The sequence below is a fragment of the Lepidochelys kempii genome, chromosome 14, assembly GCF_965140285.1.
Source record: "Lepidochelys kempii isolate rLepKem1 chromosome 14, rLepKem1.hap1, whole genome shotgun sequence".
NCBI lineage: Eukaryota > Metazoa > Chordata > Testudines > Cheloniidae > Lepidochelys > Lepidochelys kempii.
In genome coordinates, this window is record NC_136393.1 from 8,390,770 (window position 1) to 8,405,154 (window position 14,385).

General features: G+C 38.1%; 1 protein-coding gene across 11 annotated transcripts in view; it reads left to right on the forward strand.

Moving 5' to 3' along the window:
• Positions 1-14,385, forward strand: part of BPTF (bromodomain PHD finger transcription factor) — a 92,532-nt gene that overhangs the window by 1,722 nt on the left and 76,425 nt on the right. The window lies entirely within an intron of this gene.

The window sequence follows — 14,385 nt, forward strand, 5'->3', positions numbered from 1 at the left end:
GGGGTTTGAGGCTCATTTTGATTATTTGGATTTACAGTTTATCTATTTTAATTATAAAATGTATTCATTCTACATCAGTAACAAATCTGGGCTTCTTTCAAGTTTTTAAACTCTACTCTCCTTTTTTCCCATAATTTGCTTTATTATAGGAGTTTTTGAAGCTTAACTCAAAAATTATGATTTGTCTAGATTTGCACCACTTTTTTAAAATTTAGGGGTTACTTTCATTCCAGTAGAGTTTAGGCTTGACCTTTTTTTTTTTTTTTTTTTTAGGTCCTGATTCAGGGAGGCATTTAAGCCCAGGCATAAATTTAAATTAACTTGTTGAATTGGGCCATAGATTGCAAGAGTGTTTACCTAAGTTTTTAGGTATGGGGAGAAAAACAGATAGCTTGTGTGAATTTATTGTACTTAATAAAATAGCTCTGTGGTCTTGTACAACTTATAGACAACTTCTGAGAAGGAGAAAAAGAAGTTCAGGTTGCTAGAACATGTCACTTGTTTTAATTATTTGCCTACTTAATGGACACATGCAATGGGGATGCCATTATGTGGCTTTCAAAACTTCTAAAGGAGTAGAATTATTTTTAAAAGGGCACCTCTTTCATATCCTAAGGATTCTAAATGCGGTAGTTTTTAAAAAGAAATTGCAAGGCAATTTAAATGTAACTGCCAAAGAGAGATCATCTTTTGGAAAATGGATTTTAGTTCACCTGTAAGGATAGTACTTTGATCAGTTTGATGACTTTCAAATAGTTCTTGTTTAAAGATGAACTCTTGTACTAAGTTAGACCCAAGCACTGAAAGTTACTATTCTGCATTTTCTTAACTGTTACGTTTCTATTTAGTTATGTGGGAGCTTTTCGTAGTTACCCACCTTCTCCTGTTCGGTCAAGGGAAGAATTTGTTTGCTGACTTCATAGGCTTATGCTGAGAAATATTTTGATGCCAAAAATCCAGATGTAAGATCCATTTTACAGAATACAATATAGAAATACTCAAGTCTTGAGAAAAAGTACCTAAATTAAAGAGAGAGCTTTGGGCACGTGTGTGTATTGTCACTGTATGCATACACACGTATGTGGTATTTAAGTGCCTACTACTAAAATAATAGTACACTTTATAAGAACTGGTAGAATTATAAATGTATGTGCTTATTTGAGTTTAAATCTCAAATTTAAAAATGTGTACATTTAATGTTGTCTTTTGAGGTATCACATATATAGACCCCATACTTGTTGCTGAGTTGCCAGTTATATTGTAGCATGGCTGGTATTTTAGCGGTATGCTGAAAGGCTTACTTTTTAAGTTACTTAAATAATTTTGAGCCTTAAGTTGCTTCTCAAATTCTTATCTTCAGAAAAGAAGCAAGTGATGACTAATGTTGCTTATTGCAGTTGATGAATAATAAAATACCAACTTTTAGTTTGACCAGCTGTAAGTCTGTGTCCAGTTCCTGCTGAACAAATACATCTATCACAAAGACTGCCACTTACAGGTAGCAGTAACTGACATCTTAATCTCATCAGATCCTAGAAGTGATTTGGGAATGGAACCTGAACTCCCCTTTCATTGGAGATGTGGTCCTATTCACAGTTGCAGCATTTTTGCAGAGATGTGTGAGAGGAAATTATGATGCTGCTGCCTGTGCTGTGCAGACAATTTAAGTACAGGTGTCAGTCAAACACTTCTCACCAGCCTTATGTGGACACTTCAAGCAGAAATCACATTCAGTTTACCTGAATGAGAGAGATTTTTAAACTTTTAAGAATTGTATTCTTATATTGAAAGATAACATCATGGTGAATGTCCCTAGAACATAAGAACGACTATACTGGGTCAGACCAAAGGTCCATCTAGCTCAGTATCCTGTCTTCTGACAGTGGCCAATGCCAGGTGCCCCAGGGGGGATGAACAGAGCAGGTTATATCAAGTGATCCATCCCCTGTTGCCCATTTCCCAGCTTCTAACAAAGAGAGGCTAGGGACTCCATCCCCGCCCATCCTGGGTAATAGCCATTAATGGACCTGTCCTCCATGAATGTATCTAGTTCATTTTTATACCCTGTTATAGTCTTGGCCTTCACAACATCCTCGGGCAAGGAGTTCCACAGGTTGTCTGTGCATTGTGTGGAGAAAAAAGGGCTTCAATTTTTTTGCTCTACTGGAAAGTTAGTGATATCTCTTGAATGTGCATATTGGAGTATCTACTACTTTTGATGTTACTTGAATTTTAAGTTTAGGAAATAAAAAAAAGTCTTAGGAATATCATTATGGCATTGATATAAAGCTTGACAATTACTGCAGTCAGATTCAGTTGTAAGCACAACCATTATGGCTACTTGTTGCTTCCAAGGGATGCGATGTTTTTCTTTTGCTGGGGGAGCAAGCATCAGTCGTGGGACTTTGATTAGTTCAGCTAATTTACTGTAGTTTGACACACCCCTGAACCAGGTATCCCTACTCTGTTACGCCTTTGACTTCCATTATTTTGGCAAGCAAATTTTGAAATAGTTATCCTTTGTGTTCTGTATTTCAAAACATTGTTGCCACCACCTGTCCACTGTAACCTTTTACTTTAAGCTTGTTATGATGTAATTATGCATATCCAATACTTCAGGTACGTTGCTTAATTTAAAACCACATGTTTAAGCACGCCGAATGGCTAGGCAGCAGTTCTGCAGAAAAGGACCTGGGGGTTACAGTGGACGAGAAGCTGGATATGAGTCAACAGTGTGCCCTTGTTGCCAAGAAGGCCAATGGCATTTTGGGATGTATAAGTAGGGGCATTGCCAGCAGATCGAGGGACGTGATCGTTCCCCTCTATTCGACATTGGTGAGGCCTCATCTGGAGTACTGTGTCCAGTTTTGGGCCCCCCACTACAAGAAGGATGTGGAAAAATTGGAAGGAGTCCAGCGGAGGGCAACAAAAATGATTAGGGGACTGGAATGCATGAGTTATGAGGAGAGGCTGGGGATGTTTAGTCTACGGAAGAGAAGAATGAGGGGGGATTTGATCGCTGCTTTCAACTACCTGAAAGGGGTTTCCAAAGAGGATGTTGTCAGTGGTAGCAGATGACAGAACAAGGAGTAATGGTCTCAAGTTGCAGTGGGGGAGATTTAGGTTGGATATTAGGAAAAACTTTTTCACTAGGAGGGTGGTGAAACACTGGAATGCGTTACCTAGGGAGGTGGTGGAATCTCCTTCCTTAGAAGTTTTTAAGGTCAGGCTTGACAAAGCCCTGGCTGGGATGATCAAATTGGGGATCAGTCCTGTTTTGAGCAGGGGGTTGGACTAGATGACCTCCTGAGGTCCCTTCCAACCCTGATATTCTATGATTCCCGAACAGTCAGTCTTATCTTACCCTCCGTCTCAATTATTTTCTCCTTGTCCCACAAAACCCTGGGAAAGCAGTTGGTTCTTGCAGCATGTCTTAAAATCAGGGTTTTGGCTAAGTCAGAGAATGAAATGTCAGTGTGGCTGACAAATTATTCGAAAGCACTGGATTTGTGAAGAGCCAGAGGACTACGTATAAACACTTCATTAAATTTCTTGACTTGGATTCTGTCAATGTGAAAGTTAATGCAGCTATAAGCCATCATTATTTCCTTCTGAAACGAGTCACTTTACCAGAGTGCTCTTACTTTTGTAGCAGAATTATTCTATTGGAGAATTATAAGTGTTGCACATCTCTCAAACTTTTTAACTGTTTGTAATTTTTATTGCATAATATTCTTTTATGTCCCAGGTTATTTAAATGAAGGAGAGTTATTTAAATGGGGAGTTACTTAAATGAAGGCACTAAGGTTTGGTATTGAGGTATGTAAACAAAACTTTACTGATCGTGTCTGCACTGTCGGAATATTCACACAGCACTGACTAAACTCCTGAGGTCTTTACCCAGCATGCACTGGGCTTTAAATAAAACCTGGCATGGCTTCTCTTGAGGCAGTCTCTAACTGGTGGTTTAATTATGTAGAGGAGATGTCACCAAGATATCATGCTTATTATGAAGGAACACAAGCGATGATTTGACAATCCTAGTGAGAAGTTTGTGCAAAAGAACAAGTGAATAGGTTTGTGCCTAATTGTGTTGCGTTGACTTGCAGCTTTTACCAGAAAGGGGAGAATTTGCATGCAGCTTTTACCAGAAAGGGGAGAATTTGCATGCCAGCTCAAGAATTCCTTAAAAATCCATTTAAAATAAAATCCTAAACAATTATGGTCTATTTGCATACATTTTAAAAAGGAGCATTCTTTGTGTGAATAGTTGGATCTGGACTCCTTCTTGGCTTATTAGCAGTTGAATATTGTGCCATACCAGCTACCTTGTAACTTTCTTCTAGTTCTGCAGTAAGGTTTCAAATTTGACCTATGACCTCAGTGTCACATGGTATTAATATACAAACAAATAATTATTATAATTGATGAATATACTTTTTGGTGGATTTTCTTGTTTTTTTCCATGGAGAAATTTAAATATACATTATTCTAATTCCTAAATTAAGTCTACATATGGTGAACATAATTGTAGCTCCACTAATAATAAAGTAAAGCTGTCAGTCATCCTAAATTGCTGAAAAAGTAGCTAAATTGCATTAATCCTGTACATTTTCAATTTTGGATCCCTGGGTTGAAATTTTGCTTAGATGATAGGTGACTATGAGTACCTCTCAAATGGCCACACTGTACTTAAGTATTGATACAGTATATCTCATACTATTCACCAGAACATTTAAAAGGATGCGGGAAGTAGTTTAGGAAATGACATCATCTTTGTAGTTGACTAGTATTTAGAGGGATCCATATAGTTTTCATGCAGATGGTCAGGTTTTTAAGAAACTAAACTTATGTAAAACCAGCGTGTATCTGCTTGTTTCAGAAGCAACTAACACCCACTGTTTTTAGAAGTGTGCTGATATCCTTGATGCTCAAAAAAAAAAAAAAAAGCCACAATAACTTCAAATTCCATTTCACAGCAGTGTAAGTGGTGGGGAAGGGAGGGGTGTATGTTTGGGTCAGGTTCAGTGGCTCTCAGGGGAGTGCAATATTCTATAAATCATAAATTGAGCCCAGAAAATGATGCTCAAGCTCCAGTCAAAGGACCATATTCTGCTGTCTCATCCCTGCTGTCTGTGCCACGGTTCTACAAACAATTTGGTGTGTGGTGTTTTATAGGAAGCTGGTACAATTTCTGTGGCTAATCTTGATTTCTTTTTCAAGCAATATAAGGAAACTGAAAAAAGGTGCACCTTTTGCATAGCAACATCCAAACTGGTCCCATAGTTGTGAGTAGAGCTGGTCAGAAATTTTTTGACTGAATGTTTTTCTGTCGGAAAATGCTTATTTGTTGAAACTGAAACATTTTTTGGAAACATGTCTCGGTGTATGAAATTTCATTTTGAAAGAAAAATTGAAAAAGTATTTTGGTGAGGTTGAAACGTTCCATTTCGACCTCTTTGGAATAGAATGATTTTCCCTTTCAGAATGACTTCTTTGTTTTTTTATTATATAATATAAAAATGTGAAATAAAAAGAATGACCCAAAACAATTTTTAAAAAATTATTTTACAGGAAATATGGTTTTTTAATTTTCTTTCCATTTTGGATTGAAAAAACCCTCAAAATTGCGAATTTTCCTAGATATAGAAAATCTAGTTTGTGCCTAGCTCTAGTTATATCATCTCTTCAAACTATGAAAAGTTCTGTGGCACAGCACTTTTATCTGAAGCTTGGATAACTCAAAATAATATATAGTGTAGCAATCAACTGATCTTTAAAACTGCCTCTTTTCATATCTGTTAAAAACAAATCTTTAAAAAAAGGTTCTCTTTGACTAAGCGTGGCAATGTATTGAAAAGTGAGAATGCCTACTAGGTAGGAGCTGAGGAGAGCACCTGTTTCTAGGGAATCCTCATGCCTCCAGAGCAGCACATTATTAATTGGGAATAAACCTTCATGTTGAAGATGCTCTGTACAGGCCCTAAATCTGGAAGAAAATCCTGGTTTTATTTTAGTATGTAACTAGTCTGACTGGGTTATGTATGCATTACATTGTTTGAAAGATTCTGTGGGAACTGTCACCAAATACAAACAAGTAATCTCTCCTCTTCTTGGAGCTGCAAAACTCTTCACCTGCTAAGATCTGAATACTGAATTATGGGCTTGGGTTGTTTTTTTTATTGTACAACCTGACGAGGTCCTTTTCCTAATAGGACAGGGAACATCCTTTTGTTCCATGTGCTCTTTTATGTGTCTCCTGGCCTCTGTAAAAGGTGATGATATAACACAAAACCCTGAACTGAGGTCTTGGCAGGTAATTGAAGGAGGATTCGCAAAAAGAAAAGGAGGACTTGTGGCACCTTAGAGACTAACCAATTTATTAGAGCATAAGCTTTCGTGAGCTACAGCTCACTTCTTCAGATGCATATCGTGGAAACTGCAGCAGGCTTTATATATACACAGAGAATATGAAACAATACCTATTCCCACCCCACTGTCCTGCTGGTAATAGCTTATCTAAAGTGATTTCCAGCACAAATCCAGGTTTTCTCACCCTCCACCCCCCCACACAAATTCACTCTCCTGCTGGTGATAGCCCATCCAAAGTGATAACTCTTTACACAATGTGCATGACAATTAAGCTGGGCTATTTCTTGCATAAATCCAGGTTCTCACATCCCCCCCACCCCCATACACACACAAACTCACTCTCCTGCTGGTAATAGCTCATCCAAACTGACCACTCTTCAAGTTAAAATCCAAGTTAAACCAGAACATCGGGGGGGGGGGGGGGGGGTGTAGGAAAAAACAAGAGGAAACAGGCTACCTTGCATAATGACTTAGCCACTCCAAGTCTCTATTTAAGCCTAAATTAATAGTATCCAATTTGCAAATGAATTCCAATTCAGCAGTTTCTCGCTGGAGTCTGGATTTGAAGTTTTTTTGTTTTAAGATAGCGACCTTCATGTCTGTGATCGCGTGACCAGAGAGATTGAAGTGTTCTCCGACTGGTTTATGAATGTTATAATTCTTGACATCTGATTTGTGTCCATTTATTCTTTTACGTAGAGACTGTCCAGTTTGACCAATGTACATGGCAGAGGGGCATTGCTGGCACATGATGGCATATATCACATTGGTGGATGTGCAGGTGAACGAGCCTCTGATAGTGTGGCTGATGTTATTAGGCCCTGTGATGGTGTCCCCTGAATAGATATGTGGGCACAGTTGGCAACGGGCTTTGTTGCAAGGATAAGTTCCTGGGTTAGTGGTTCTGTTGTGTGGTATGTGGTTGTTACTTACATTTTACCTGGCCTGGCTGTTCCTATTGGCAAGGAAAGTTAAGGGGAAGATTTTGGAGGAGAGAAACTAAAATTAGTTGAGAGCTTTCTGATCTAGCAGATGCTGGAAGCAGCTCCTATTGGTCTCGAGATCATGTTTGGTCAATTTAAGGCATGGCAGTAACTGTCTTTGGTGGAAGTAGAGTTTAAACCTTCCCTTGACTTCTGATTGGAATTCAATTTGTTGGTTCTTTATAACTTTCAAATTGGTTTTGGACCTGGTTAGCTGAGAGATTGCTTCTCCTTGTGTGACGCTACTGCATTTGTGGTTAGCTGGAATACACTCCGTTTAAACAAGAGGGGGCTTCTGAGAAGGCCTTCTCCATGAAGGTCCCTCCCACTGGAATTTGTTTCTTTCCTGCCCACCAGAGCCCACCTTTGTTAACTTTCAGGATCTGCTGCAAAGGCCATCTCTTCTAATACATTTAGAAGTGGCAGTATATGGGATATAAGATACAGCTTGGTTTTTGATTAACAGGTGAATAATTGAATCATTTAGTCTTTATTGTATTTGTTTTACAATTAAAATACACAATAATTAACTGGAAAAGTGCTCACAGACCTAATGGGTGCTTATTGTGGGTTATAAAATAAAAGAAATAGGGATAAGAATGGGCACAGTGACACAGATATATGCAATGTAATTGTAGCTGTGTTGGTCCCAGGATATTAGAGGGACAAGTGGGTGTGGTAGTATCTTTTCTTGGACCAACTTCTATTGGTGAGAGAGACAAGCATTCAAGCTACTCTTCAGGTCTGGAAAAGGCACTCCCAGCATCACAGCAAAATGCAAGGTGTGCCAAACTTTGTTTAGCAGCCTAAGTAGTCAGCATATTTTGCAATATGCTTGCAATATGCAAGGGACCATCTAGGGTAGAGTGGCCCATTAACACTTCTGTAGTCATAGGACAAAAAGAGAGGGTTAGTGGGTTACAGATCGTTGTAATAAGCCATAAATCCACTGTCCTTTTTTCAGTCCACGATTTTTAGTGTCTATCAGAGTAATGAATTTAAGCTCCTAGGCTCATCTTTTGAAAGTATTGTGCAGGTTTCCTTTGAGGATGAGGACTGATAGGTCAGATATAGAGTGATTGCTTTGTGAAGTGTTCACCCACAGGTGATAGTTGTTTTTTGTCTTTTCTCATTTTTTGGAGGGTGTTGGTTTGAGAGCATAGTGAGTGTCTGGTGTCACTGACATAGTTGTTGTTGGGGCATTTAGTGCAGTGGATGAGATACACCACATGTTGTGATAGGCATGTGTGGGATCCATGAATCTCGAAAGGTGTGTTGTGGATGTTCGTGGGAAAAGCAGTCGGGGAGGGAAAATTCTAAAGGACCTTGTAAAGTCAGTTGTGGGCTTGAAAAACCTTTGAATGCCCTCTTTAAATAAATATTCAATTTTCCTGTTATTGGAATGAAGATTTCTGAAGTCCCAAATCCATGCATTTGTTAGTATTGAGTTACATGTTATCTAATATCTAGGTTTATGGGTTGAATCCAGCCCAAGGAAGCAGTGACCAAAATTGTTGGCTGCTTGCTAATTGTTCACTGTAAAATGAGTTTGATCTCTGTTCCATTCCTGTTTGGTGAATTTTGTGATGTAGATGTTTATCCATCAAAGTTGGTACTAATGGACAGCTTTGATGATGATCTCAGCAAAAATAACAAGGATTAAGTGGTAGAGAGTGCCCCTTTATTCCTAGATCTGAACTGGATGTCATGGTGGGGATTGGTGAAACATATTATACTGGTAAAAATTCCTTCCTACCAGTAGAATTGTATACACAATAAGGGGTTGCACTAAGTTAACAACATTTTTTTTCTGTGCTGCACCAATAAACCGTAAGTCTGCCTCTCCAGTGACAATCCCAGATTCCTCTCATACATTACTCATACTGAGGGTTGTGAGGATCGAGCCTCTATATTACAAAATGTCATTCTTGGATTGAGGATTTATTTTCTAGGGGCCTCCAAAAGTTCATTAGAACTTGTGGCTGTGTATAGCTTAAATTTAGAAAATCTGTTGGCATAGTGACCATACCATGCAGCCATCTCTTGTCATTTTGTTAAAAGAATTTAAGAAATTTATAGTACGTGGCTGCAGAATTCTTATACAGCTTCTGTGTCGAGCAGTTATAAGTGTGTGTTTGTCAACACACCAATTATCTTGATGCTTCAAGTCAAAGCTTTCTGATCTGGGCATATTAGATTTATATGAATGCTCTTTCATTATTAATACTTGAATAATTGGTGCCTCATCAATTACATGGTTGTATTTAAAACTAAAGAATAAACAGTCTCCTCAGTCAGAGAGTAGAAAATGGGAAGGGGCTGCTAAATCAGGCTTTCTCATCTGGAAACTGCTGCTGAGCGGTAGGGTCTCATGCATACCCTAGATCACTAGAAAGCCATGGAACATGAGTTGAGCAGGAGTGGAGTTCTGCTCCTGCTTTGATTGGGCTCACCCAGAATGGCCTTGCTGGTGGGATTTTGATTCAGGGACTAGGTGAAAGGGTATGCATGAATTGTGAAAGGATGCATTACTCATGAAATAAAGTCCTGCTTCTTTGTGGGAACCAAAAGTATGAATAGTATGACTCTTTAAGTGTTAGGTTTAAATTTAGACCCCATCAACTTGAAATCTAGCCAACTAAAATAAAAAATGAAAAGTAGTTTCAGGTATTACACCTGCTTCTGAGTCCTTCTGACAATTTGTTGTGGTTTTTACAATCACGTTTTCTTTCTTTTTTTAAAATATTCCTTTCTGTTGCTATGTGAGAGAAAACAGCTATAAACTGACTGTAAGGGAAATAGCGAACTTGAAGTGGTACATAGAAGTGGAGTAAATCTGACTCTGATGCATATGTATTGGTGACATCAAAATAACCATGCCCCATGCATGTATTTCAGTGTGTAATTGTTATGAACACAGCTGTTAGTGTGTACATGTGATCTGATTTTTTTAAATCTTTTAATAAAGCTGAAGAAAGAGATGTCTAAAGTCATGTCTGCATGAGAAAGCTACACCAGTTTAATTTATATTGGCTTTTGAACAGTTTAAACTGATACACACCTCTGTGTGGACACTTTTTTAATTCAGTTTGTGTGGTTTATTTTAGTTTAGCATTAATAAAGTTAAACCAAGCGAAGCCTAGTTTTAAACCAAAATAAGTGTCCACACAGGTTTGTACTAGTTTAACTAAATTGGTTTAAAATCTTACGTTTAGTGTTGGTGTAACTTTCTTAAATAGACAAAGGCTAAGGCCTGTCTGCATTTAAAAAATAGATCGACCTAGCTACATGGCTCATGACTGTACAAAACGTTGTGCCCAGAGTGCTGTAGTTTTGACCTAACCCCCAGTGTAGACATGACAAGTTAGACTTTTTTAAAAAAAGTAAATTGTCAAATCTCAGTGTCTGAAAACTTAACCATGGAAGACATCTTCAGAAAAAAGCCAAACAGTTTTGCAAGGCAATCTTAAATCTCAGCCCAAAGGGAAGCTTTTGGGGAGATGTGTATACTTGAAAATAATGGGTTATAATGTAAATGCTCCCTCTGTAGTCATATTATTGTTAGAGCTGTCCAGCAATTAAAAAAAATTAATTGCGATTAATCGCCTGATTAAACAATAATAGAATACCATTTATTTAAATAGTTTTGGATATTTTCTACATTTTCAAATATACTGATTTCAGTTACAACACAGTACAAAGTATACAGTGCTCACTTTATATTTATTTTTATTACAAATATTTGCACTGTAAAAAACAAAAGAAATAGTATTTTTCAGTTCATCTAATACAAGTACTGTAGTGCAGTCTGTTTATCATGAAAGTTGAACTTACAAATGTAGAATTATGTACAAAAAAAGAACTGCATTCAAAAATAAAACAATGTAAAATTTAGAGCCTACAAGTCCACTCAGTCCTACTTCTTGTTCAGCCAATCACACAGATAAACAAGTTGCTTTACATTGCAGGAGATAATGCTGCCCACTTCTTGTTTACGATATCACCTGAAAGCAAGAGCAGGCGTTCACATGGCATTGTTGTAGCCGGCGTTGCAAGATATTTATGTGCCGGATGCACTAAAGATTCGTATGTCCCTTCATGCTTCAACCACTGTTTCAGAGGGCATGCATCCATGTTGATAATGGGTTCTGCTCGATAACTATCAAAGCAGTGTGGATCGACGCAAGTTCACTTTCATCATCTGAGTCAGATGCCACCAGGAGAAAGGTTGTCTTTCTTTTTTGGTGGTTCGGTTTCTATAGTTTCTGCATCGGAGTGTTGCTCCTTTAAGACTTCTGAAAGCATGGTCTGTACCTCATCCCTCTCAGATTTTGGAAGGCACTTCAGATTCTTAACCTTGGGTTGAGTGATATAGCTATCTTTAGAAATCTCACATTGGTACCTTCTTTGTGTTTTATCAAATCTGCGGTGAAAGTGTTCTTAAAATGAACAACATATGCTTGGTCGTCATCATCCGAGACTGCTATAACATGAAATATATGGCAGAACGAAGGTAAAACAGAGTAAGAGATATACAATTCTCCTCCAAGGAGTTCAGTCACAAATTTAATTAATACATTTTTTTTTTTTTAATGAGCATCATCAGCATGGAAGCATGTCCTCTGGAATGGTGGCTGAAGCATGAAGGGGCATACGAAAGTTTAGCATAACTGGCGTGTAAATACATTGCATGCCGGCTATAAAAGTGCCATGCAAACACCTGTTCTCACTTTCAGGTGCCATTATAAATAAGAAGCGGCCAGCATTATCTCCCGTAAATGTAAACAAACTTGTTTGTCTTAGCAATTGGCTGAACAAGAAGTAGGACTGAGTGGACTTGTAGGCTCTAAAGTTTTACATCGTTTTGTTTTTGAGTGCAGTTATGTAACAAAAAAAATCTACATTTGTAAATTGCACTTACACGATAAAGATTGCACGATAGAGATGGTACTTGTATGAGGTGAATTGAAAAATACTATTTTGTTTGCCATTTTTGCAGTGCAAATATTTGTAATAAAAATAATATAAAGTGAGCACTGTCAACTTTGTATACTGTTGTAATTGAAATCAATATCTTTAAAAAAGTAGAAAAACATCCAAAATATTTAATAAATTGCCATTGGTATACTATTGTTTAACAGTGCAATTAAAACTGATTAATCAAGATTAATTTTTTGAGTTAATCGCATGAGTTAAATGCGATTAATCGGCAGCCCTAATTATTGTTCATCTCTTAGACTGAGAAATCCATGTGATTAATGATGTATCCAGTTGAAGTCACAAATCAAAATATCCATATTCTTAAAGTAAAATATCTGAAATTACTTTTGAAAAATTGGGACTTCCCTGAGATTCTAAAAGAAGAAATAAACTGAATTCGGATTTTGGAAAGTTGAATCCAACCATTGTTGCAGAATTGTACTTCAGAATCCAAGCTTTTATTTTTTATCTTTAAAAGCCTTTTTCTTTGAAAAAGAATTTGAATGTAATAGCTCTGAGAGTTGGTAACTGCACTATCCATCTCAATGGAATAATTCCAAAACCTATAGATGATGCTTATCAGAATCATACACACAAATATAATGTGGTTGTGCCATGGTCCAAAACTCTCTCTTGCCACGGAAGGTGCCAAAAGTCCCAGGTTCATCCTCTTCAAATGCCCAACTTCTCAGCTTCACCAGTAACAAATTCTGCAGTGTAATTATGTATTGTCAGTACAAAAACATATATAGAATATTGTAAATATGGGATGGTGTAAAATTGAATTTAATATCAAAATGGGCTGTGGTACTCCTGGTTTGATTTCATGTGTAATCATAAATTAATTTTAGTTTAAATGAAGCTGCCACAGTGGTGCAGAATTTAGGAACAGTTTACCCAGAAAGTACAGATTCTTCATTAGAGACTAGATTATTTGATTTCTTTTCTGTAAAGTTGTCGTTCTTTTTCCTGACTTATTGTTATTACAGTTCTGTGCTACATGTACTAACAATAATACGTTTACACACATGTAACATTATCTTCTGAATATTCCAGTGCATCTTGTCTTCTGTGTCTGTCTCATAATCTTCAGGCTTTGTGAGGGAGGATATAACACCAACCATATTAACAAATAGTATAAAAGCCCAAGATTGGCCTAAATACCATGCAGCTAAGCCAGTCATATAAGAAATGGCTGGGTATTGTTCTTTCCTAAAATGTTCTGCAACTTTTGTATGCTTTTCTTGCCTGGTTCTGGAAGCCACTCTGTATACATTGCTGAATTACTCAAAACAAAGTGAAAAGGAATACTTGTGGCACCTTAGAGACTAACCAATTTATTTGAGCATGAGCTTTCGTGCTTCCGCCGACGTGCACGGGCTGAAATTGTGGAAAAGCAGCATCACTTGCCCCATAACCTCAGCCATGCGGAACGCAATGCCATCCACAGCCTCAGAAACAACTCTGACATCATAATCAAAAAGGCTGACAAAGGAGGTGCTGTTGTCATCATGAATAGGTCGGAATATGAACAAGAGGCTGCTCGGCAGCTCTCCAACACGAGTTTCTACAAGCCATTACCCTATGATCCCACTGAGAGTTACCAAAAGCAACTACAGCATTTGCTCAAGAAACTTCCTGAAAAAGCACAAGATCAAATCCGCACAGACACACCCCTGGAACCCCGACCTGGGATATTCTATCTGCTACCCAAGATCCATAAACCTGGAAATCCTGGGCGTCCCATCATCTCAGGCATTGGCACCCTGACAGCAGGATTGTCTGGCTATGTAGACTCCCTCCTCAGGCCCTATGCTACCAGCACTCTATGATGGATCGTGTGGTGTGGTCAGGGTGAAAGCTGGAGGCATGTAGGTAGGAATAGCGGTTAGTAGGTTTCCGGTATAGGGTGGTGTTTATGTGACCATTGTTTGTTAGCACTGTAGTGTCCAGGAAGTGGATCTCTTGTGTGGACTGGACCAGGCTGAGGTTGATGGTGGGATGGAAGTTGTTGAAATCATGGTGGAATTCCTCAAGGGCTTCTTTTCCA